Genomic DNA, 27,240 nt, shown 5'->3' on the forward strand with positions numbered 1-27,240 from the left:
TTGATCTCAACCCTTTTTGAGGAACTTCTGGAGGCTTAAAACTGATTCGAAATTGAAACAAGTCGATTTGACGTAGAAAAATGCGGTCTAGATCCAAGTTCATGGTCTTTGAGTTTTATCTTGAGAAATTTTTGAAAACTGGAAAATCCAGAAATTTGGTGGAAACTGAAGATTGCCTCGTAATAATTGCAACAAATCGATCCGAAGTTGAAAGATATAATCTGCCATTATTCCTGAATTTCAGCTGGATAATTTTTATAACATTTTTTGAAAACTGGAAAATTTAAAAATTCGCTAGAAACTTTTGAACAACTCAAAATTACAATAAGTCGATTTAGAGCCTCGTAAAAAGGACTTGAAATTGTAGTTTTCCGGTTCTAAATTTCTTTTCAGCTGTTCTTATGCAATTTTTTCCGCTAGAGACATTCGAACAACTCAAAATTCCAATCAGTTGATTTGGAACACAAAACTACAGACCTAAATTCGAGTTTACAACCTTTGAATTCGATATTGATTTTTTTTTTAGGAACTTCTCATAAACTGGAAAATCTACAAATCTGCTGGAGGCTCTAAAACGACTCGAAATTACAATAAGTCGATTCAGATTACCCTAAAAAGGGCTTAAAATTGTACTTTTTTAAGCTCTGAATTTCTTTCGAGCTGTTATCGTTCAATTTTTTTTGAAAATTGGAAAATTTAAAAATGTTTTGAAGTCTTAAGAATAACTTGTGAAAACAGTAAATCTTGATATCGACGAGAGGATTCAAAATTACAATTCAATTCAGAGACACATGAAAGGGTCTTAAAATACTAGTTCACAGGTTCTGAATTTCATTTGAGCAGTTTTCATGGAATTTTTTCGAAAATTGGAAAATTTGAAAATCTGTTGGAGGCCCAAGAACGACTCGAAGTCACAACTGGTCGATTTTAAGCTGAAAAATAAGATTTAAAATTCAAGTTAATGGCTTCTAAATGTCATCCGAACCATTTCATGGAATTTTTCAAAAACTGAAAAATCTAAGAAATTCTCTGAAGGCTCCAGAATTAATCAAAATCACAAAAAAATCGATACAGGAGTTTAAAAACAGACGCTTCATTTTAAAAAAGGAGATCAGGAAAAATACGCCACGCACCCCCCTCCCCCCAAATATCCATACCGCGATAAAATCAACTCCTTAAGCATCTACTTTCATCACCTTATATTTCTCCACCTTACCTTCACTTCTCATTTAAATACAGCTGAGAAAAAGAAAAATAGGCTAACCGAGTACATTTCATTCATCTTCCAGCCACTCCATTTTCTCAATTTAATCCGAGTAATTCGTTCAATTTGGTGGAAAAATTTCCTCAATTATCGCGGCGAATAGACGCAAAAATATACAGAAGATAGGTATAAAACACCTCGCCTTTCTACAACGAACGTAGAATAAAAAAAGAATAGAAATAATAAACATGGTTACATTTAAAAAAACCCTCTAGTTGATCGAGTCAATAAACCTCCAAAAACGTAATAAATTTCATCGTACGATAGCTCTCTTTACACAGCATCGCTCGCAACTCGAAGCAGCGCAGCGTAAAGCATATTTCCATCTTCGAAACGTAATAAGCTTCCGCGTATAAGATAAAGGAAAAATTATGGTAATAAAATAACGACGTCGTTCGAGATGGGCCTCTATCGTTCTCTTACTACGAGTATTTCGCCCTTGTCTTTCCACTCGATATGCAAACATCTTTCAAATTTCACCAAACACCACCTTCAATCAGCGAATTTGGACCTTCGTATAAGAAGAATAAAAAAAAAAATTCTCGAGCAGTTGGTTTAAAATACACGAAAGCTGTAAAAATTCTCTGAAAATAACCGAACGATTATTCGAAAATTGAAATAACTCTTTCTGCGAGAAAAAAAAAGAGGAAAAAAGGGCGCCGCATTATGATTATAATGAAAACTATAACCGGATAAAAAAAAATATTAAAAAGAAAACCCGTTTTTCCTCTAGATAAAAACGATCGCTTATTTTTTTTCTTACTCGATTTAGATTTTTATCCCATTTATCCCCCTGCTCGTGTTTTGAAACCTTTTTAAAGCGACTATGTGTACAATTTCGTATTATACTCGATAGAATGATGCTAAAGCCATCGCTACCACTACACTTTTTTTTCATCTATTTGGCGTGCAATTTATATGTTAATTTTTTTATACGTACGATAAACTGTTTTCCTTTTTCTTTCGATACACACGTAAAAAAAAAGGACGTTCAGCAACACCTTAAAAGGTCACACTTGTAACGCGATGAATAGTTCAAAATCTTACACACAGTTTCCTCGCTGATGCGGACTTTATTCAATTAAAAGACCGCCCCCGCGTTGAAATTATGTTGTTTCCCTTCTTTTCGTTCCTCATCGCCGAGTTTAAATCGCGTAAACGTTATTAATTTCAAAATCGCTATTCGTTAAAAGACGCGTGACATTAATTAACTTCTACGCTGTGCGGTGTCCTCTTTTCTGACTTCTTCTTATACCGAGCCAAAGAAAAAGAGTGAGGGGGGAATAGAACGTGGGATTTTCCAATACATAAAGCACACCACTAAGAAAAGATTTCCACCACTGTGAAAAGCCTTTAGGCAAACAATTCCCCATAAAAATCGCCTCATCTCCACGTCCTGCAGCACGAAAGACCTGCTTTTTCTCGGATATGATACAAAACTAAGGTAGGAAAGGGGGGTACGATGGGCAGAGAGGAACAGACAGACCAACGCGACGCAGCAAGCGACATTCTACTCTGAGACAAATTAAATGGACCGCGACGACGAAGAGTTTATTTTCGAATCTCGCGTCAGTATGCGATACGCACAGCACACATTTCGTTTTGGCGGGAAGTGTGATTCAAAATGGCAAAGGAGATGAAGAGATGAGGCAGGGTAAATATTCTAGTAATTAATTTTCGCCGCCTCGCTCGCCTCTTCATCTCGACCCGCCGATGAGATACGGCACACGGTATTATTTATTTTTTGTTATAAAAATTTGCTATGCTGTAATAATATACACAGTGTCATTGTCGCTATTTCCCTCCCCCCAGCCCCTTTCTATTCGCCTAGCTCTCAACGATACGCAACCTTACCCACTCTTCAACCATCTAAAACAATTACCAACGCCGGCTGATAAATTTCCCACATAATTTCGACGTTCACGTCCTTCACTCAAGCGTCCATCTTTTCTCCGGCTATAGGTGTTAATATCGCTGTATAAAATTTCGAAGCGTAAAAAAAACAGCCTACAATGCTTTTTAATTAAACATTCGAGTCGATTCGGTTCCGAAGCCGAATCGAGAAAAAAGCCTTCTATGTATAGTTTCGCAACAGTAAGGTAATTTATTTGAACTGCAACGCTATGAAAATTTGAAAAAATAAACTTCCGAGAGCAAAAAAGGCCAGGCAATTCGCAGTAATATAACGTGAAGTTTAAGTAAATGCATTCGAATGTACGTATTTTTTGCCTCGACTTCGATGCCCTACGCTTGGAAAATTTTTGCGAATAAATTCGCGCACGTTCGCCAAGAAGACCGTGCTAAAAAAAAAGTTCAATCGTAAATATCAAAATAAACAAACCTCTATAACAATATTTTCCACGTAAACGCCTTCAATTCTCCGGTGTACTGTATAAATAAAATGTAAAATATCAAGTAAACGTATTTGTACCTACGTTGCTTGGCTCCATGCTCCGGTAAGCGTGGAGTATACTCTATTCTCGCTTCTATTCAAATAAAAGACGAATACGGTGATGAAAAAAAAACATGCCGAGAAGCTACCCAGCAGGTTATGGGCGAATTTTCACTTGATTTAATTTGCAAAAAGATTGCCCAACAACATGACAAAATTTTCAAATTTCTAAATACATTGATCAATGATTGCATAAGGAGGGGGAAGAGAGGGAATTTTTGAAATTTTTCCACCATAAATCAATCCTCTCAAAAAGAAACTAAAATAAGGAAAGACCGAGAGAAAAAGAATTTACCAAATCCCTTCATTTTGAAAAAAAAGGGAAAAAAAGGAAATTATTCCATTATTTGAAAAAATGTTGTCTATTTGCACGTAAACGAAACTGAAGAGGTAAAATGACAATCGAGTAATATGCATCTCAAAGGCGAACAAATTTTTCAATTTTTTAGACCCCTTCCCCCTTCTTTCAAGAAAAAGGTTTTATTTTCAAATCCGAAAAATATTGCAATATTAAAAAATCTGGCACAAGGCGATTAATTGATCAACTGGCAGGGTTTTGAAAATTGCTAAAAATCTTTGATAAAAGAACTATAAAAAATCCTGTACATGAAAAAATGAAAAAAAATGCTTCAGAAAATTTCTAACACTGATTTGAACAATGATAACGCTTCTACAAAGGACATACCTGATTTAAAACTCTGTAATCACACCATTTTCAGTTTACTTGTACCTTCTTCTCTCGAAGAGGTGTGAAAATTTGTGCAAAGAAACTCGAAACCACAGAAAAATAGTTTTTTTTCACGAGACTTTATTTTTGAAGCATTTTGAGCTGAAACAACAAAGTTCAACTTGAATGTTGATGTTTGTGATGAAAAATATGAATGTTTCAGTATTTCCTACACAAAAAATCAACGAGAAAAGCTTGGGGACCAACAAAAAAATCGAAGAGAAACAAAATAGTGATGGAGCCTCACCTCTGGTCTAATAAATTAGTGCGAGTGTCTCACCCTCTCCTCTCATGCAAAAAACTGTCTTTTCACGAAAAGTCAGAAAATTAAAATTTCTAAAAAATTATGAAAAAATGAAAATAAAAAAATTAATCTGGTCACAAAAGACTCAAATACAAATTCGGCTCTCAAAAAATCTGCTCGCTCAAGTTTTGATGTCAAAAGTTGGTGGTTGGGTAACTAAAAATTTATGAAAAGGATAATGACCGAAAAAAAAAGACGACAGAAAATTTAAAATTTAAATATTACGACTTTTAACTTTGAAAAGTTGGACCATGGGCGGATATTTTTGCAATTTTTAAAAAAAAAATTCGTTTTTGTGCAGAAAGAAGACTTTGACAATTTTAGTAACAGGAAAATCTTTTTGGCAATTTTTGGCGAAAAAAATAAATTGGACTTGGACAATTTTTGGATGTTTTTTTGCAACTATTCTTTTTGGGGGGGGGGGGGTGTTTGTAATTACTTGATTATTACACCGGTCGTGTGAGATTTAAATCGAGTTGTTAAGGTCAAGTTTTTCAATTAGGTCTAAGAATTTTTCAATTTCGGAAAGGGTCGTCTGGTATGAATAAAGATCTATCATCTATTTGTAGGGATAGTCTGTGCTGATGTAAGGAGGGACAGCGAAATAGTAAAGTGTTGGACAGATATAAGTTCTGACGTGCAGAACTGGCATGTGGGTTTTGGGGTCTTTTCATAGAGGTGATTGTAGGTGATTTTTGTGTGGCCAATTCTCAATCTGGTTATAATGATTTCTTCAAGTCTACATATTTAGTCTATTCAACTGACAAAATAAAATAATTTTTCCTTCGCAATTTTTTAGTCTATTCAACTGACAAAATAAGATAATTTTTCCTTCGCAATTTTAGTAAAAAAAAAAACAAGATTTTGGAAAATTTTGAACAAGGTGGGACTTTTTGGATTTTTTTGCGAAAACAACAATCCTTTAAAAAGTAAACATTTTGAAAAAGTTTTGCAAAAAAACGAGAATTTTTGACAGCTTTTGACAAAAAGAAGATTTCGACAATTTTAGCAAAAAGAAGAGTCCTTTAAAGAGCCAAAAAAATAGTACATAGGTAAAGGTGTATTTTTTTCCAAATTCTGTTTAAAAAAAGGACAATTTTTCGAAAAATGTGACATTTCTGTTGTAGGAAATTAGAAATCACTCGAGCAAAACGAATAATAATCTCTGATTACTTCAATAACGTTGATACTTCAAAATAAAAAAACATTTTAAACAAGAGAATAAAATTCTCAAACTCGAAAAATAGAGAATAAAATCTTTATTTACTTATAGCGGTCATTGACCAAAAATATGGTTCAACGAACTCGAACGTACAAAAAGAACAGAGTTACAAAAGCTCTGATAACTTTACAACTTGAAGTAATAAATCGTAATAACGCGTTGAACAAATATTCAAAACAAAAACGGAATTTTTTAGACTCGAGAAAAATAAATAGCCAACAGTTTCAATTAGAGGATAAAATTCCGGCGCATGGCCAACAATTTTTATACTCGTGAAAACGGATCTTCAGAATTTAAAACTCTTAAAAAAAAATTAAAAAAACGTAATAGTTACGGTTATCGATTTATGCAGTTTTTCCAACAATTTCTTGGAATTTTTTGCAAAAAAAAAACGACAACTTTTAGTCATTTTGCAGATGAACAGAAATTTATGCCATTTTTCAAAGAGCAAGACATTTCAACAACTTTTGGTAAAAAGCAAGACTTCGGCAATTTTAGCAAAATTAAATGGAAATTTTCAACAAAAAAGAGAGACCTTTTTTTGGAATTTGGGAGAAAAGTAAAATTGTCAAGAAATTTTACCAGACAGTGAGTTTTTGTTAATTTTGAATTTTAGTGAGAAGCAGAACTTTATGGCAATTATTGAGAAAAAAATATACATTTCCGCTGCTTTGGTCAAAAAGCCGAGAATTTTGGACAATTTTGAATAAAAAGAGAGGCTGGCTGTTTGGAATTTCCTGCAAAAAAATAACAATCCTCGCCAATTTTTTTAAAAAGCGAAAATTTTTGTGAATTTTTAAGAATCGAGAAATTTTAACGACTTTTCGTAAGTAAGTAAAAATCAAGTCTGGAAATTTTATAGCAAAAAACAGAGTTTTTTGGGAATTATTATCAAAAACATTATAATTTTTCGCAATTTTTGTTGAAAAAGCGAGACTTTTAGGCTATTTCTGGCAAAAAAGCGATATTTTTGAGTAATTTCAGAGGAAAAAAATTACAACACTGTTTTGGCAATTTTGACAGGAGGTGAGATTTTTTGCAATTTTTGGCAGAAAGCAGCGTTTTTTTCTTCTTCAAACTTATTTATTAATTAAAGGAACAAAATGAAACAATCTGCTATAAAATGGTAACATTTAGCTTACACGCGATCAAGTTTGAAATATTACTGAAAAATACATTTTTGAACATGAATAACCAAAAGTTACCGTTGGTACATAATTTAATTAAAATTAACCGAATACGAGCACTGCTTCTTTCAATCAAGTTTTACTACAACACGAATCACATTAAATCTGATTAAAACCAAACCGCACACTCGTCCACAGTATATCCAAACATCAATCGTCGCATTCAGAAAATTCGACCAAAGAAGAAACAAAGTTATCCGGTTAAGAAAAAAAAGACAAAAAATTACACAGAATGCGAATATACCCGGTAGATGTATTTCGCCGAAGTGTCTCTTACACATTAACAATTCGAATGTCCGGAAAAGTAAAGGGAAAAGCAGTTGTACATAGGATCAGAAAAAACATACACATGAAAGGGAAAAGGGGGTTTTGAATTATACATGACTTTTAGCTCTTTTCTGACGTTTGTATTACGTACAGTTATAGCCGTGATATGCCTTGAGAAAAGATCTCCACGAATTTTACTTCTGGTATAAGAATCTCTTAGGTACACTTACTCATACGTATGTATAGTTCTACTTTGTCAACAACTTGCAAGGCTATAAATTCGTATCGACTGAAGTATAAGGTGTAACGGGTTTCCTCTCATATGTACAATTGTACATTAGGTACACACGTTGGGTCGAGAAATACGAGTCAAATGAAAATAAAAACTGAACAGAAACATTGCAGTAGAACGACATAGGAAACTCTTTGATCCGGTAGATCAAGTCATAAGATTATACAACCAATGGTCAATACATATTCGATACATAAGAGAATTGCACAGCTAACGTGAGTATTGCCTCGACAATAATTATCAAAGCGGCGATCACATTGATACGGTCAAGTTCAGTAAACGAGTCGAATATGCACAAGGTTAGCTAAGCTCGTAAAATTCAACATCATTCATATCTCGTAAGTACAGACAGATATTACTTATGGTTTCTCGCACACGACGACGACGAAGACGAAAAAAAATGCACCGCATTATTCAACAGGTGAATAGCGTAGTTCGTTTCCTTATTCGAGAAATATACAAACTCTTCCTTCGTTGAAATCATTTTTTTTTCTACCATAAAATACGAATACGAGCAAAAAATACATGCATGCAAAACGTGCGTGTAATTTTGTCAAATTGTATTTTAAAAAATATCGATTCCGGACTGCCTTCTTTCTTCTCTTACCCTTCGAACCCACATCCTGTGCAGTGAACATATACGTATTATGAACATACTATAAACATACTACATACAATTTATATATGCCCTCAAGACGTGTACTACCCATAATTCCGCCAACTTGTCACGAAAATTGAAAATGAACGTGAATGACAAGTCGTGTAGGAAAATGTGTACCCCTTACTTTACAATCGAGCCACCCCACACACACGACGAACACGGTACATATTTTTGACAAATAATTCGGTAAATTTTACCGTATCTTTCCTTTCCACTTTTCTCTTTCTTATTCTTATCGTATCATCTACTATGACTCGTAGCCTATACATATCGAATGTTGGTGAAAATAGAATACAAAAGGGGGTAGATGGATTCTTATAACGACGATCGTACACGACGAATATGTACAACACAACGTAACAAAATCGAGAGGGTTCTTTTTAGAGGGAAAATTTGCTAATTTTGTTACCACATTAGGCGACTTGTATGGCGTAGTTTGAGAAATATGTTCATATAAATTTGAATAAAATAAAAAATACACTTCGGTTCTGAGCTCTTTGATAAAATACAGGATCGCAAACTTTATTCGAATGAAGAAAATATCTGCGGAAATTTAATTTAAAAAATACTTTCAGTTGTTTTTTTTCTCATCCTCCAGTCAGACTTTCTCACCTTTGCCTTCGACGTTAGTTCGCGGTGATAATAAATTAAACATTAATTAAACAGAACGTACCGAGATGAAAATTTCAATTACATTCAAACTTTAAATCATATTTTTGAAATGGAGAAACATTTCGCCACAGAATCTTCTATGCAGATATATAAAATTAAAATTTATTCGTTTTGAAATACGACACCACCCTTGTAAATTAACGAGTTCGTTGCTCTTCTTTTACCACGAATTCTTTGAATACTCTGTGACGGTTTTTGTCTAAGTTATGGAGAGTTAATTGATGCTCATCGTAAATGAAACGGTTGACGATGGTTTCTATTATCCTTTGAACGTTACGTCTCCGTTCTTCATTTTGTCAACAAAATTACAATTCAAAGTGGAAACTTTTTCTCAGGACTAGAATCAGACATAGGGAGGAAAACATGATCCATGATTGGTTCTCACAAGGGAACCTCTTGAGGTGTCACACCCCGATTTGAACGGGACCGCGACTTTTAAAAAAAGCATAGTCTAAAACCCTCAAAACCAAATTTTCAGCTGCCCAAGTTCATTTTTCGATTTTTGGCGAATTTTTGAAAATTCAAAATTGACGGTTTTTAGCGATTTATGCTTTTTTTAAAAAAAAAAGTACGTACTTGATCCGTAAAAATGATCAAAATAAGTTCCAAAACTAATATTAATTACCCAAATCCAAATTTTACTATTTCAAGCCATTCTGGAGCCTCCAGCGCGATTTTTCAATTTCTCTAGAATTTTGAATTTGCTCCAGAAGGCGTGAATATGAAGTTGGGCAGCTAAAAATCGAGTTGTATATGTATTACACTCGACCTGTTTAACGAGTGAATCCACATTTGAGCCGATTTTGAGAGTGACACCTCAAAAGTGTTTTTTTGACCAGCTTTTTTCAAAATTAAAAAATTCAAAAAATCAAAAGTTTCCCGTTTGTGTGGATATTTTTGAAAATTACGCGAATCGCTGTATTTTTTCAAGAACTAACCCCCGGAGCGCAAATTCTACCATTTCCAGCCGTTTTGGAGCGAGAGTGACACCTCAAAAAACCATTCTTGAGGTGTCACTCTCAAAATCGGCTCAAATGTGGATAAACTCGTTAAACAGGTCGAGTGTAAGTAATATACCTATAACTCGTTTTTTAGCTGGCCAACTTCATATTCACGCCTTCTGGAGCAAATTCAAAATTCTGGAGAAATTGAACAACCCGCTGGAGCTCCAGAATGGCTGGAAATTGTAAAATTTTGATTTGGGGGGTTAGTTACGGACAAAATACAGCGGTTCGTGCAAATTTCAAAAATTTCCTCACAAACGGTTATCTTTTGATTTTTTGGATTTTTTAATTTTGAAAAAAGCTGGTCAAAAACCCACTCTTGAGGTGTCATTCTCAAAATTGGCTCAAATGTGGATAAACTCGTTAAACAGGTCGAGTACAATACACAACTCGATTTTTAGCTGCCCAACTGCATATTCACGCCTTCTGGAGCAAATTCAAAATTCTGGAGAAATTGGAAAAATCGTGCTGGAGGCTCCAGATTGGCTGGAAATGGTAAAATTTGGATTTGGGTAATTAATATGTATCAGTTTTGGAAATTATTTTGACCATTTTTACGGATCAAGTACGATCTTTTTTTTTTAAAAAAGCATAAATCACCAAAAACCGTCAATTTTGAATTTTCAAAAATTCGCCAAAAATTGAAAAATGAACTTGGGCAGTTGACAATTTGGTTTTGGGGGGTTTTAGACTATGCTCTTTCCAAAAATCGCGGTCCCGTTCAAATCGGAGTGTGACACCTCAAAAGGTTCCCTTGTCAGGTAATGTCTTCAAAATTTCACTGCGGAAAATTTCCAATTTGTTTGTAATTTTTTCTTTACAAACGAAACAGATAAATAGGTACTTCACTTTAATGCTCCAAGCTCGAAAACATGCCACAATAAAGCCATTCTGGAGCCTCCAGCAAGTTTTAAAAATTTCTCTAGAAAAACCAAAAATGAACTTCATCACCTTGAATTTTGATACAGTTCGATGATCCGAAACAATAAACCACACGTAATAATTACTCCTAAGTAATAATACGAAAAAATTTAATCGAAGCACGCTTCTAGACAGTCCAAAGCTTATGAAAACAATAAAACAAAAAATAAAATCAATAAAACTCTTCGTTTACTCAATTTAGCCAGCCTTTTCTGCCTTATTCGTAGAATACGAGTAGGTATAAAACACCCAAATATAGATATAAATACGTAATTCGACGAATATCAAAGAAACCCCTAGCAAACCTATGACGTAAGTTGGAACACCACGCTGAGCTCAGCTCGGCGCTATACCTATTAAAACTTGGACCAATAACCACAAATTACTGTTTCCGAGCGGTCGTGAAATTGTGTCCACTTGTCTGGTGGAAATTTAAATAATAAAACGATCATCTTCCGCAATCGTTCGCACGAATGTAGCTCGCGACTCGAACTTATATAATATTTACACAATGGAAAGCGCCACCGCTCGCAGACCGCAAATTAACCATCGCGTTGCTGAAAGAATACGCCATTAGAGAAGAAGGAAAAAAACTAGGTAGGCATTTCTACTATACGACGAGTATATGCCTTTACTTTACCCTATAATTTCACCCGGCGGCGTTCACATTTCAGCGTGAATTCAGCAAAAATACCAAAATATACACTCGCGGTAGTAGAAATTATATAACGATGCCTCGACGAAGCAGTACAATTTTATGAATACGCATCGAGTTTTCCAGACAATATACAAATAATTAATACCTAGAGTAAACAAAAGATTCCTACCTTTGAGTAAACTTACATACATATTCGGGTCGTGTGGTTTAAATTGGGTGAACTTTTATTGTTGTATCATGGCACCCACTATGCAAGTTCTGTATCTAATGTGTTGTTTATACGTCATACTCTTCCATAAAGTAAGTATTCGTCGTCGAGAAACATGAGGCCAACCTTATACCAACCGCACTTTGTATGTAAGTTATACTCGCCGACAGAATCAAATACTCAAACTGTGTGCATGAGTGTGGTCTCGTATTTTCAACACCGTAGGTACAGATACCGAATACATAATATATGTACTTAATTACTTATTACTTAGGTATAAGTATAGTTGTAATTATGAAAACGTTGAACCGAGTATACAACGCAGAGTTCAAGTATAAGTATCAATTATTCATTTGATTAAATGTATCGTATGTTCCGTATGTATAGGTAGGTACATTGTATGCACAATTAAGCATTATTTATCCCAAAATAACTAGTCAATTCCATGGTCGACGAGTTTGATAAGAGTATTGAAATGACATTTCCTATTAAAGTCTGAAATATGGTACTTTTAAAAAAACCATCTGCGTGTGTATGAAATGAGCACGTGGATACATCAACACCTCAGCATCCAATTATTACCTGTGTATGTATGTTTATTGTTTAGTTTAGCACAAATTTTATAATTGGACAGTACGTAATCGAAAATATTCTAACACGTAAGTTAGGTGATGATAATTTTTGGTAAATATGATTCAGAAAATCACTGAATATTTTGAGTAAATTATTGGTAATTTCTAGTAAATTACTAGGTAATGACTTTTGGTGAACTAGAGGTAAATTTTGCTGAAATATCGGCGACTTCTGTAAAGCGAACTGGTAATCTTTGACAAATTGCTAGTAAATTACTAGTGAGTGGAAATTCTTGGTAAATGACGGGGAAATTTTTGGTAAACTACGGGTAATTGTTGGTAAATTACGGGTAATTGTTGTTAAATTACGGGTAATTGTTGGTAAATTGCGGGTAATTATTGGTAAATTACGGGTATAATTATTGGTAAATTGCGGGTAATTATTGGTAAATTACGGGTAATTGTTGGTAAATTACGGGTAATTGTTGGTAAATTGCGGGTAATTATTGGTAAATTACGGGTATAATTATTGGTAAATTGCGGGTAATTATTGGTAAATTACGGGTAATTATTGGTAAATTAAGGGTACTTTTTGGAAAATCACGGGTAATTTTTGGTAACTTACGGGTAATTTTTGATACATAAATACCAGTTTTTGAGAATCACCTAAAAATTGAAGATAGAGAAAAAAGCTTGAAACAAAAGTTTTAGAGCGTAGAAAATTGAACCATTTTTGCTGATTGGATTTTGAAAATTTATGAACCGGTTTCAAAATCTGATCAGCAAAAATGTTAAATTTTTCACACTCTACAACTTTTGTTTCAAACTTCATTCTCCATCCCCAATTTTTAGGTGATTGTCAAAAACTGGTTGCTAAATGCACACCAATGAACCGGTTTCAAAATGTGATTGAACACAATTGTGTAAATTTTTCATGCCCTACAACTTTTTTTTCAAGCTTTTTTCTCGATCTTGAATTTTTGGGTAATTCTTGATAACTGGCTGCGAATTAATGAACCTGTTTCAAAATCCAATCAGCAAAAATGGTTCAATTTTCCACACTCTACTACAACTTTTGTTTCAAGCTTTTTTCTCGATCTCGAATTTTTAGGTAATTTTTGATAACTGGTTGCAAATTATGAACCGGTTTCAATATCCGATCAGCGAAAATGGTTCAATTTTTCACCCTCTACAACTTTTGTTTCAAGTTTTTTAATCTATCTTGAATTTTTAAGTGATTGTCAAAAACTGGTTGCTAAATGCAAACCAATGAACCGGTTTCAATATTTGATTGAGCAGAATTGTGTAATTTTTCATGCCCCAAAACTTTTGGTTCAAACTTTTTTCACTATCTACAATTTTTGGGCAATTCTTTGATAACTGGCTGCGAATTAATGAACCAGTTTCAAAATCCAATCAGCAAAAATGGTTCAATTTTCCACACTACAACTTTTATTTTAAGCTTTTTTTCTCTATCTTCAATTTGTAGGTGATTGTCAAAAACTGGTTGCTAAATGCAAACCAATGAACCGGTTTCAAAATGTGATTGAACACAATTGTGTAATTTTTCATGCCCCACAACTTTTGTTTCAAGCATTTTTCTCGATCTCGAATTTTTAGGTAATTTTTGATAACCGGTTGCAAACTATGAACCGGTTTCAATATCCGATCAGCAAAAATGGTTCAATTTTTCATGCTCTACAACTTTTGTTTCAAGCTTTTTTCTCTATCTCCAACGTTTAGGTGATTGTCAAAAACTGATTACTAAATGCGGACCAATGAACCGGTTTCAAAATGTGATTGAACACAATTGGGTAATTTTTCATGCCCCACAACTTTTGTTTCATACTGTTCCCTCGATATCGAATTTTTAGGTAATTTTTGATAACTGGTTGCAAATTATGAACCGGTTTCAAAAAATTCATATCACGTTTTTGTCGCCTTAGTGTGTAGAATACATTGCGCCAATAAAAACCAGTTTGAATTTTTTGACCAAACTAGTTTTTCAATTTGTGGACACCCTGTGCATGGGCCGGAAATTTTCAAGGTCGCTTTTGAAAGCCCTTATTTTTCCCTATTTACTCAACGCCGCTTCATTCATCTCTCTAGCTCTTTCCCCCCTTAGAAATAAACGCCACCGGGCACTACTTTTGAGTCATACTGTATGTAGAATGATGGGCTACAGAAATATTCGTGAAATATGAAAATGATTCTCTCCTGTAGTTTCACTATTAAAGAATTATCAACCAATAAAAATGTAGAAATACTTTTCGCAAGACTCACTCTGACAATTTGACAGGTGCAAGTATTTACTGCAGACCTCGTTGATTATCATTACAAATCATTTTCTAACTTACCTGAAACAAACAAAAAAACACCAAAAGTTAAAACTAACTCCCAAAATTCACAATCACCAACAATAAAATAATTAGGTATAACACATTTTAAGAGTAATAAAAAAGGAAAATCAAAAGACAAAAAGTGAGAGCAAAAGGGAAAGAAGAATAAGGGCGGAGAAATTCTTTGAGGCTCAGACCATTTAACTCATCTTCTATTCCACTTCGACGTCAACTTCATTTTTCATCACATTCATGAAAAACTCCAACAACTTTCGCTTCTCGATCCTAATCTCATTTTCCACAAGCCATCTTCAGGACCCTAAAAGCCTCCAAAACAGTCCAAACATACACCCTGAACCTCACATAGACCCCATAGAAAAATTCACCTCATATCGTTTACAAATACCTCCGTGTTCCGTGTAACTTTTAAACTGATAGTAGACAACTAGACGTAGGTATACGAATAAGTTCGTAATTCGCATAAGAATTGCAAATTTCCTTTTATCAAGGTATTTACCATTTAAGCGACAATACGACTGTTAAGTTAGCGCCCAGCACGTGAATTGTTAGAACGACTACGTAGGTCTAGGTAAGGAATACGAAACGGTATTATGATAATAACCTGTTAACTATGTCCGTTTATTTAATATGACAGTAATTAACGTTAGATGGACAGAATATTAAAAGTAAACGCGCCATTTTTAACGCTAACTCGAATAACGTCAATATTTACTCGCGGCATGGGCTGAGGCGGCAGCAATGGTGGTGGCAGCCGCAGTTGAGCAAATATACATAACCCATCCAATAAGTTTCGCGTTAGAGCTAGTCTCACCTCCGAATACAAAATCACCGTCAATATTTCCACACAAACCGAGCTGTATGTGTTGCTACGCGATGATAAATTGATAGCTATTTATTTTTCGTTTCAAAAAATGTGTTTTTTTTCCTAACAGCAGCAGCCGGCACCGGGTTGTTATTTAATTCGAGCAACTTTCGTTTTCAGACCGAAGAAAGTGAACTTTTTTATACACACAGGGGTTTCCTTCGAGTGAAAAATTACGTTCAAATATTCCAACTCGGATCGGATTTTTCAACGAGAAAATTCTCACACAACAGGATAGTACAGTCGAAAATTCGTGAGAAAAATATCGTTTGCGTTGAGAAAGATCTACTCGTCGTGTTAATCCCTCTGCAATTTACACTTTTAACTGAATTGGCTGCAAAGTTTGATTGTCCGTCGGGGAATAGGATTAGATACTTATATACGAGTATACAAAGCTTGATCTGCCAACTTCGTGGACAAATTTTAAAATTTGTAAACTTGCGACTCGCACGAGTGTTGAAAATAAAATGTCCAGTAGATTTGTAAATTTTGGAGAAAAAAATTTAAGTTTACGAGCTTTGTTTGCACGTGTCTTGTACCCAGTCTTTCTCTTTTGTATTCAGTGACCTTAAATTAATTTGGGATACATCTTTCATTTATAATAATTTTTCCTTGATAAAAGAAAGACAATTTTATCATTCACGATTTTATTTTTTCGTGGAAAATAAATCAAAATTGAATTTTCAAAAATCTACCAAAAAATTGAACATTTTTCTGCGCTTTAAATTGGTTCTTCATAAACAAAAATTTTTACAGAGAATATCACGTGAAATGATTTTTAAATTCTTCGAACAAATTCTTACAAATCCCAAGTTCTAAAAAAAAAAAAATTGAATTTTTCCAGTTAAAATGGCATCAAATCTGAACATGGATTTATACACACGATTAGCCCAAAAAAATTTAATAAGAAACGACCAATGACTCAACAAAATTACCTGCAGACAATCCCAACAATTCATTTTCTACTCACGTTTTCCTTTCGCAAGCTGCATAAAAAACTCAAATTCTTTACCTTGCCTATTCATCTTTACAAAGTTGTCTGGGTCTGTTCACCCAACTCTTTACACAGATCACACACCCTTCCCTAGAAATAAAGGGGAACATAAGAGTGGAAACTTTACCGACAAATCTAATTTTCAAAACCTATCGTAAAATAGAAATAAATTCTTTTAAAATTGAACTCGCAAAATAAACAATCCGTCTCACTCGTATATTAAAATGGAAGGTTTTTTAACGCCAACACATACAACGTTGGCGCTCATTCGGTTCATCTGTTTCACATAAAACCCCTCCTTAGCTTCACGTAACTTCCTATGGAGTAAACAAGGAACGCGGGGAGAAGGACGTAGAAGAGGCTTTACGTCTTTGAAATATTTTCGAAAAATTTCATTCCACTTTTACGCACCGTAGTGTACGAGTTGACAGTACGAAATCAGCCTTTAAGGAGACACAAGCTGTATACATACACGCAAACCGTCTACCTAAAATCTCGTTCTCGTCAAAACCATTGAAAAAAAAATTAGTAAACGCTTCGATGAAGAAAATCCTCACTGGGAAAGCTTCTTCGTCGTCTAATGTGCAATCACGTAAACCTTTTAAAAAACTTGATCGAGAAAAGAATGAAAACGGCGACACGACAAGCAAGATATACAAACACTTTGACGGTGAAAAAAAGTTAAGAAGCGAAATTTCGAAATTCGATATCAAAACTCGCGCCAAAACATCCATAGAGAAAAAACCAACCGTATCGTAAGAGCATTGGAAATTATCTTCAACTTTTATAAGCGTATGGTACCTAGACTACCTACCCATACGATTTATCGAATTTTCCAACACGTGGCGAACTTAATAACGATGATTACGACTATATGAGGTTTAATAAGGTTTGATGTTTTTTTACGATTATGTCTTTTTCCAACCAAAATGGTATTTCGAGTAACGACCGAATTAATTTTCGGTTACGTTAACCGAGTAAGTATTTTTTTATCATCGTGGACTATTTTGATATACCTTCGACGTTATTGAAGAAAGAAAGAAAAACCACGCCGAAAGAAAGGACAACAATGACCCTCATCGTCTCGTTCCATCTAAAAATACCTACCCACTCGAAAGATTATTATTTTAAAAAGAATCTCGAGTCACGTGCTATCGATATATCAATTTAAATAATAAAATTACATTCATTTTAAAAGAATAATTTTCCATACTTTTGGTACATTCTCTCCACTTCTTTTGATATTTCAACGAAAACGTAATTATCGCAAGCTTTTTCCAGACTTTGATAATTAACGAGAAAGCTGAATTTTCTTATTACGTAAAAATCGAAGCTGTCTTTCTTCTTTTAAAAATTCATTTACGTTTTTATATAACTTCGTTACGTTTTTTCCACGTTTTATAATTATCTGATTATTTTATAGAAAACAAAGAGAGAAAAAATAAGCAACGTTTCGCTCATGGTTTCGCTACGCTGGAGAGAAAATTTTAATAATTTTCTTTCGCGAAAGGCCGAATGAAAAAAAAGACCAATATTGATCTAGTAAAAAACGCAAGATTACCTACTATGTACATTCGTTTAGAAAAAAAATTAAAAGGGTAAAAAAAATTGATGGAAATCGTCAAAATTGAAAATTCTGCGAAGATTCATCAAAAAAAAAAGAAAGAAAGGAATTTCAAAAAAAGAGTAAATTTTCGAACAAAACTTGAATTTGAATTTTAAAAATTAGGATACAAAGCAAACATTATTAAAACCTGGCCAGTTCGAGCGAAGCTGAAGAAAACGCAAAGGAAAAGAAGGAGGAGACGTTATGAAAACTTTTCAAAAGAAACATAGAATTAGAAATAATATGGTTTTCTTTGACTAAATTTTTCACGTAACTATGTAGTTACTTACAAAAAGCTGTAATTTTCAAAAGTCAAAAATCATATTTTACAATTTTTCACTTTTTGCCTAAAAATTGGAAAGTAAATTTTTTCAATTTTCTATTCTCTTTTTCAAAAATATCTACATTTCCTACAGCTACTCCTGAGATTTAAATCCTCTTCAACGTTTTTGGAGCATTTCAACTACCCCTCGTACTTCTTAGTTCTTACACACAAACAAGTTTATCCCCCCCCCCCCAACTGTCTGTAGGTCATTAATTTCAATTTTTAGGGAAATGTTCACTGCTTTCAAAGATTTCAGACCTCATAAACTCTTCCAAATAGGCCCCAATGGCATCAAAATTATTCTCAGAGGTTTGCTCTTCGTGTATTTTCAAGGCTCGTACTCAATTTTTTCCAAAAAAAGTAGGTAAATTTAGGTGGTAACTGAAAAAATGTGAAAAAATGACCAAAATCAAGAAAGCTGAATTCGTGTCTTTTTTGTACTCCCAAAATAAAATTTTGCATCACATCAATGTCGTCAAATTTACCCGTGGTTAACCCCTCCTCCTCCCACCCAAAAATCAAGCCCTCAAGGTGTCCCAAAATTTTTGAAAATATTCTACTAGGAGATATTTTGATATTTTTCTCCATGAAGGTACATAATACGTATTTCAAGATTCGCCCTCTTCTCTCCGCCTCTCTCTGCCCATTTCATCTTTTTATTCAGAAGAACGAGAGAATTGTCAAAAAAAATCACGCATCCTCTAACAAGGTTCGTACAATTCATTGAAATCCAGAGTCAAGACATTTTTGGAATTATTGAACTACTTTTTTGAGTTGAAAAAAAATTGATGCAATCACCTGCATTTTGGATGAATTGCGCATCTGTTTTTCAACTTTAACAGCCACGAAAAAACATGAAATGTTTCGGTAATTTCAATCAATATTTCGAATTATCAAAAAAAATTTGCAACGATATTTTTCATTGATAAAAGAAGGCATTGGCACAATAAATTTCTCTCTGAGATAAGCAGGTCTTTTTTACCCACCTCTTGTTTGGGGGCACATAAATTCTCGAAAGTTGTAAGTCATTCATTTTTTGGTTTAGAAAGTCCACTTTTTGTTCCAAAGTTGCCAAACAGAAGTCTTGTTTATAAGGTTGTGGTTCTTTTGCCAAATTTTCCAAAATCAAAAAGTATAAATTTTTGAAAAAGTTGTAAAAAAATGTCAATTTTAGGGGGAAAATGTCAAAAAGCATTCATTTTTGGCAAAATAGTCAAAAAGTGTCCATTTTTGACACAATTTTTCAAAAAAGTCCATTTTTGTCAAGATTGTCAAATAGTCTCGTTCTTGCCAAAATTGTTAAAAAAAGATCCTGTTTATGCTAAAATTGTCAAAAAAACTTCCTGTTTTTTCATAAAAATTACCAGAGAGGGTCAATTTTTGGCGAGTTGACGAACAATTGTAATGTTTTTTCATCAAAACTGCTCCGGAAGTGTTTTTTGATAAAATAGTCGAATGGTCGTAATTTTTGTCAAAATTGATAATAAATTGGTGCTTTTTTTGGCAAAACGTCCAAAAAGCATTATTTTTGCCTTGTTATAGCCTAAAAAGTCCACTATTTTGTTTCAAATTTTGCTAAAGAAAATTCGTGTTTTTTTTTTACAAAATTGCTTAAAAGCTTCTCTATTCATAAAATCTTATTCTCTTCTCCAAATTCTTTCATCTTTTTTCTGTTTTATGGCAAATTTTCGATATCTTTGAAATCCTTTCAAGCCCTGTAAATCTTGACATGCACAAGTTCGAAAGGTTTCCTCGAATAAGGGTCTGCAAAGTGACCATATAAATTATTTCACCCATTTCTGAATTTCAGAAGTTGATTACCAAAATAATGAAAAAGATGCACAATTCATTGAATTGTCCCATAATTTTCTCACATTTTGTGTTACAATAGTACATAAAATAAACTTCCAATTTTTAAAAATGCATCGCAACAAACTGATTTTGATTCCATTTTCGGCGAATTTCTAAATTTCAAAGTTACAAAATACGTGTCTACTTTTGTTACTCAATTGCATAATTTTTCCCCAACCTTTTCAGAAAACGTACACCTAAGACCAATATTCCAAATAAAGTTCAAGTCGTTTAGGGAAAATAACTGGAGATAATCCTAGCTTAAATATCTGTAAATGCTGGATAGGTAAAGGTATACATTTCGGTATGTGTAGAACTTGCGAAACAGCGTGAAATTAACCCCCGATAGCACTTCTTCGTCGACATCGTCGTCATCGTTATTAACACGATGAGTTGACGCGGCGGCGCGGCGCATCGTATACGTCGACGAGTGACGTTTGTCTGACTCTGAGAAGCGTTGGCGTATTTTGAGTGACGTTTTGACATCGCCACTCGAAGAAATCATTTCGTGTACGTAGGTACGTATAATAACGCGAGAAGAGAAGATATATATCCGAACGGAATGCCGAGCAGTACCGATAATTAAAGCGGTGGTCTTCGTTTCATTTTCTCGACTTGGCTTACGCGCACGTGATTTTAGCGAGAGGCTCCTGTTTGAATAATGAACTGACTCTCTTGTTGGAGAAAAGAGCACAGCGTGTACCTGGGATTTGGATGTGTAGATCTGTTGAAGTTACATACATAAGATTCGTGAGCACCTTAAGGTATAGCCTTCTTGATTCTTTATACGCGATTGTGGACGATGATCGATTCTAAACAGTGTCGTTTGAAGTCTGCGAGCGATATTTGTTTAAATTTGTTTGTCACGCGAATGTACACCACGAAATGGAGCATTGCTCGCGTGCGTATCAAACGTTTAATACTCGTCGATTTGAAAATGACACCATAAACGGTGCCTTCCGCCAACTACTCGTATATAAGAGAACTTGGCCGAAATTAGAGCGATGATGCTACCGACACGAACCACAATTCGCTAAATTGGATTTCGCCAAAGGTGCTACTTTTACTAGGAAAGACCATCGAGTACCACCCATGATTTTTAGCTCATCACAAGAAAATAAAAATTCGAAAAAATTCAATTTCCAATTCCACACATCAAAAAAAGTTTAAATTTATTCCGTTGACTCTTTTTGACGTAAGTATTTCATGAAAAAGTTGATAAAAATTACATTCATAGCAAAAAAAATTAAAATTCGTTTATTTTTTGAATTTTTTCGAATTTTGATTTTTTTTTGTGATGAGTTCATTTCATTGAGTGAAAGGGGTTTTTCAACTTTTCCAACGATTACGTAATAATAGGAGTCGAATTGGTCAACTTCACCAATCAAAACTTTTTTTCATGTTTTAAATCAAAAAATCAATTTTTTTGCAAACTTTCATTTTTTTAAAATCGACTTAACGAAATAACGCCATCCTAATTTTTTAATAATTGTTGATCAGCATGAAAAGTTATCCATAATATATTTTTTTCAGAATTTTTGAAAGTCGGAATAACATGAAAACTACGTTTTGAAACTTTTTAAGCTAATTTTTCGTACGAAAAAAAGTGGCTTGGCAACACTGATTTTCATGATGTTACCAAAAAGCCTTTCAAAACCCCTAACTATTGGAAAAAGTTCCATTTTGGTAGGTATCGCGGTTATCGAGTAATCTACTGCTGAAATGGATGAAATTGCAAGTTCATTGAAAACTGTGACACCCCCTCTAGCACCCTTAAAAAAGGACTAGAGGGCTGCGATTTGCGCCATTGGTCATCTCTTCAAAAGCTCTTTATACAGGAAAAATTTCAAAAAAATCGTCGACCCCCCCCCCTCACCACTTCTTGGTCGAATTGACGTGGAATGACCCCTTTGTATCATTTTGACAAAACATTTATCGTGGTCAGCGTTGAATTAAATTCTCCAATAACTCGCTCGTGACTCGTTTGAATTTTTTATCATCTCTTATTCGTATTCTTTTTCGACTACGTCTACATTTTCGAGTGCTTTCAGTCGAACTTTTCTTTCGTACATTTATTTGTCATGCACTCGACACACGATAGTGCACTGCATGTATTTTCAAAAAACACGACTAATTACAAATAAAGCAGCAAATACGACGAGAGATTCGAGATGTTCGTACTAGACTCGAGTAGGCACCTCCCTGTACGTATGAGTAATACCGATGTAGGTATTTTATTTATCTATTCCCACGCGATTTCGATTCTAAGTAATCGAGCAATAAACATGGGAAATTTTTCGCTAAAATGCTCGAAACGTTTAAGCTAATTTCACTGAAAGTACACAATACGCTGCTGTGCAAAAATTTTGAGCACTGTCGTGAATTATTAATGATGAATTTCGTGTGTTGTTGGTGTAATGTGTCTTTTGAACCTTTGATGCTGAATTATCTTATCTGGTTTGCACGTAATAACGATGGGATCGAGTACCTAAGTATACAATGTTCATCCCTTTCGTATCTTCTTCATCGCCAAAAAATGGATAGGGTTGGTAATCCGGTAGAAAATTTCAGCCATGTTGAAGTTGGAAGCCATTACGAGAGACATGACGAGGTGCTTAGATGGAAATATCGCTTTAAAAGATCGCTTGCCTTAATTGATAATGATGTAGAGTGTTTCTCCATCGTTGAGCTTTATTTTTTCACGATTTATGATAAATATTTATTGCATGAACGATGTGCTTATAGCCTCGATCATCAGGCAAATGAAGAGATCATTTAGTCGGATAATTTCAATTAATTCCTCTTGCAAATGATGTCGAGTTTTCTGAACATTTTTATGTAGAAGTTTTCTTCAGTCAACATCAGGGAGGGAGGGGGTATTTTGGACGTGGGTTTTGGCTGATTTTTCTGCATGAATTCAAAAAAATTCTGTGACAGGAGTCATGGGCAAACTAGAGAACGAGGTTTACTCAGAAAATTGAAACCAGGATGAGGAAATTTTGTCTCAGTAACCAGCTGATTTTTTTCTACTTTGAAAAATTCCACTTCCGGTACTGAAATTTCTGAAGGGAGCTCTGTAATTGATTTACGTTTCTCCTTTTATCCTTATAGTTTGATTAAAAACCTCTCAACTAATTCCAGAGCTAGAAACCTGATGAATTGGATATTAATTATTGCTCCTATGCTTTAGCTCAAAATTCCACTCGAGCACAAGAAGCTCAATCACGGCGAAGATACGCGATCTTAATTAAATACGTATCAAGGTTATCTCTTCTTAATGGGGCTTTTATTATACTCAAAGTACCTATAACTACCGCGCTTGCTTTGATCGTGAGCCATCAGTGAGCCGTACTGATACAACGTCAAAGATACCGAACATTTGTTAATCATCTGCCACGCCATATAATATTTCCGTCCGCAAATTTACCACCACCTACATCTACACGTACGAGTGTAATAATTACATCTTAATGGCATTTCGCTATAGAATGATACGCTATACTTGTATGATATTTGCATAACCGTGTTGTCGGTGTGGCATCTTACTATTATACATCTCGTATTAACGAAACCTTTGCTGTAAATTCTAATAACAATTTGATTAAAACGAATACTTACGTGTACTCGTATGGAAACGTTTAAAGAAAAGACCTTCTTCGTTAATTCTCAAACAATAGAATCAATTTACGTACGTACACATTTTACGTGTGCTTTGAACGTCACGTCGTATCGGCGTCGCCATAGAGTGTAAGCTGATTTCGCCTGTACTAGGGGCATGGATTTGAATGAGAATTGACGTACGAGTGGGAAAACATTTTTACAAATAAATATTAGGTATATTGTACATATTTTGTATCTTCGAATCCAAATTTTCAACTTGGAAGGTAGTAGTTGTGTCATGATTATGAAAACAAAGTGTGTATGATGAAGTTGCAGAAGAGACTTGAATGGGAATTCTGGTCACGAAAACATGAAGCTGTGAAGCAATGTTGTTGATTCGAGTTTTGATATTTTTTGGTTCGCAATGTTTTCGAATGTTGATCAATTATTGGATAGATTTTTATTGTTCATTTCCGACTCCCCTTTCCTTTACTCGTAGGTTTTCACAGCTGTGATTAGGAGAAGTATAGGGTATTACATACAGGGGTCGGCGTAAGTTAGTATTCGCATTCGAAAACTGATGAGTTTTCTTTAACACCCTGTTGTGTGTAATTAGTAGATAGAGGCTCATGTAAGTAGTGCGTTGTGTTCCTAGAAGTCCCACCAACACCTTGGTAGTAATGGTTTCGTTCCCCACTATGTCACTACAGAAAAAAAATTACTTTTTGTTTTAAAACATTTTTGTTTGTGCAAATCGGAATACTAACTTACGCCGACCCCTGTATAACGAAAAAATTACGTCATTCTCAAGAATACACCTGCAATATTGAAAACTGGAGTATCGCCTTCGCTGTGGGTTATACGAAAAACATAATATACAGGTATAGAAGTTGTTCCTCAACATCTTCACTACAATTTTATTTCCCTCAAAAATTTCATTTCGGGCGACCCTTGACCCTCAAATTGGAAAAATATTCCTAAAGAGATCACTAAAATTGTGTTTTCTTCATTTTCAACAAAAATTTCAATAATACAGCAGAATTTGCTCACACAGGATCTCCACCCTCCAAAGACCCTGAAAACGGGAAGAAAGTCAGGTAACTGTAACCTTCTGAAAAAATCATGAAAATGCCAGGGAAATTAAAAATTTTCCCTACAAAATCAACAAATTTTATAACATTGGGTGACTATTTTTTAGGATATTCAACAGTTCTGAATTAAGATTTTTTTTTAAATTGGAAAAATTGTCAAAATTGACAGAAAGTTTCATTTTAGCCAAAATTGTTTTGAAAGTTTCATTTTTCGCGAAAATTGTCAGAAAGTTCTTCTTTTTTGCTTAAACATCCAGAAAGTATTGATTTTTGCTTTGGATATCTAAGAAGCCTATTTTTTTTTTTTTCGAAATTACCAAATTAAAGCCCTGTTTTTTGACAAAAATGCAAAACATTAGTCCTGCTTTTTTGCTAAAATTCCCAGAAAAGTTCACTTCCGCCAAATTTTCCAAATAAAATTGCTTTTCGCCAAAATTGCATAAAAAAGGTCTCGGTTTTTGCCAAATTGTCACAGTTAAAAAGTACCATTTTTCGGGTAAAATTGCAAAAAAAAAGTCCTATTTTTTCCAAGTTGTCCAAATGTCTTCATTTTTATCAAAAAGACCTGTTTTTTGCCAACGTTGTCAGAAAATTCGGTTTTTTGCCAATGTTGACAAAAAATTTATCTTTCTGCCAAGACTAACAAAAAAAGTACTGTTTTCTGTTAATTTCAAAAAAGCCCCGTTTTTTTGCTAATATTGCCGGAAAAAGGTCCTGTTTCCGACAATATTGTCAAAAAGTACAATTTTTTGGTCAAATTAGTAATTAAGTCCTAATTTTTCAAAAAATTATCGAGAAGTCCCAATCTGCTTTTTTTTTCAAAATTTCCAAAAAGCTGCACTGTTCTTACCAACATTGCCAACAGAAAAATTCCATTTCTAGCTAAAATTACTGGAATGGTTACATTTCTGGCAATATTGTGTAAAGGTCTTATTTTTTGACCAAATTTTTACAAAAAAGTACTGTTTTTGCCAACACCGTCAAAAAGTCTCTTTCTTTGCATGCCGAAAAATGTCCCATTTCTGGCAATATTGTCGAAAAGTCCTAATTTTTATCAAAATGATTGTAAAGTGCCATTTTAGTCAAAGTTGTAAAAAAGTACCAATTTTTTCCAAAATTGACAAAAAGGTCCCGCTTTTTTAGCCACCATTATCAGAAAGTTCCATTTTTGCCAATATTATCAAAAAGGTCTTTTTTCTGTCTAATTTTTCATAAAAAGCCCAGTTTTGTATCCGTGCCAAAAAATCCTGTTTTTTGCCAAAATTGCTAGACTTGCTAATTTTTTATCATTTCTCGATCAACTTCGATAATTTTTCATTTACTTCTTTATTTATTTTTTGATTTTGTTCTAATTCTCTTTAAAAATGGAAACATTTTGACTCTAAAAAATTCTGGTTTGAATAAATTTAGAGCCCCCCCCCCCCCGTCAAATTGCCTCTCCGCTGCTATTTGAGTATAGTTGATCTGGAAAGCCAGGATCAATTGGTCGGGTAAAATGATTTCTTCAAAAAAAAAAAGTGGACAATTTGTAAAATTACTTTCCAAAAGAACCAAAATATCGACCATTTTCTCATCTCTCCCAAACCAGGTGAATCTGCATAGCAGATGTTAATCATACACTGAGAAAAATTCAAGCACGCGACAAATTTTTTGGCAATTTTTTTAATAAGTTGTTTCAAGGTCGCTGTGACCTTTTTAAACGGTTCATTTCATAAAAGGATTCCAATTATTGGATCAATCGATAAGAAAATCTCTCGAATTGTTTCTCGGAATTAACACGAGTACCTAATAAAAAATCTATAAAATTATTACAATCGTCATGAGACTATATAGCTATCTGTTATCACAGACTGACTGCTTCGAGAATGCACTTGTAGAAAAATGTAACAAGTTTTACAATCCACCCATTGTTCGCTCAAGTTGCAGCTTAAATTATATAATTTTATTTATAGCGCCAGAATCCTTTTTATCTCGAAAATAGCTAGATTTTATTTAGCGACAATTTTTCCAAATCTCATTAATAAATTGGCTCATTTCCAGCAACACGATCAGATACCCATGTACATACAAAAAGGGAAAGGAAAACGGAAGAGATATAAGTTCGTAGGGGGAAAAAAATATCTACCTCCAAAATACATAC

General features: G+C 34.1%; 1 protein-coding gene across 5 annotated transcripts in view; it reads right to left on the reverse strand.

The window, feature by feature from the left end:
- The window catches only part of Adcy2 (adenylate cyclase type 2 Ac76E), a 605,017-nt gene that overhangs the window by 529,642 nt on the left and 48,135 nt on the right, over window positions 1-27,240 (reverse strand). The window lies entirely within an intron of this gene.

Source organism: Planococcus citri, chromosome 5 (genome assembly GCF_950023065.1).
Source record: "Planococcus citri chromosome 5, ihPlaCitr1.1, whole genome shotgun sequence".
Classification (NCBI taxonomy): domain Eukaryota; kingdom Metazoa; phylum Arthropoda; class Insecta; order Hemiptera; family Pseudococcidae; genus Planococcus; species Planococcus citri.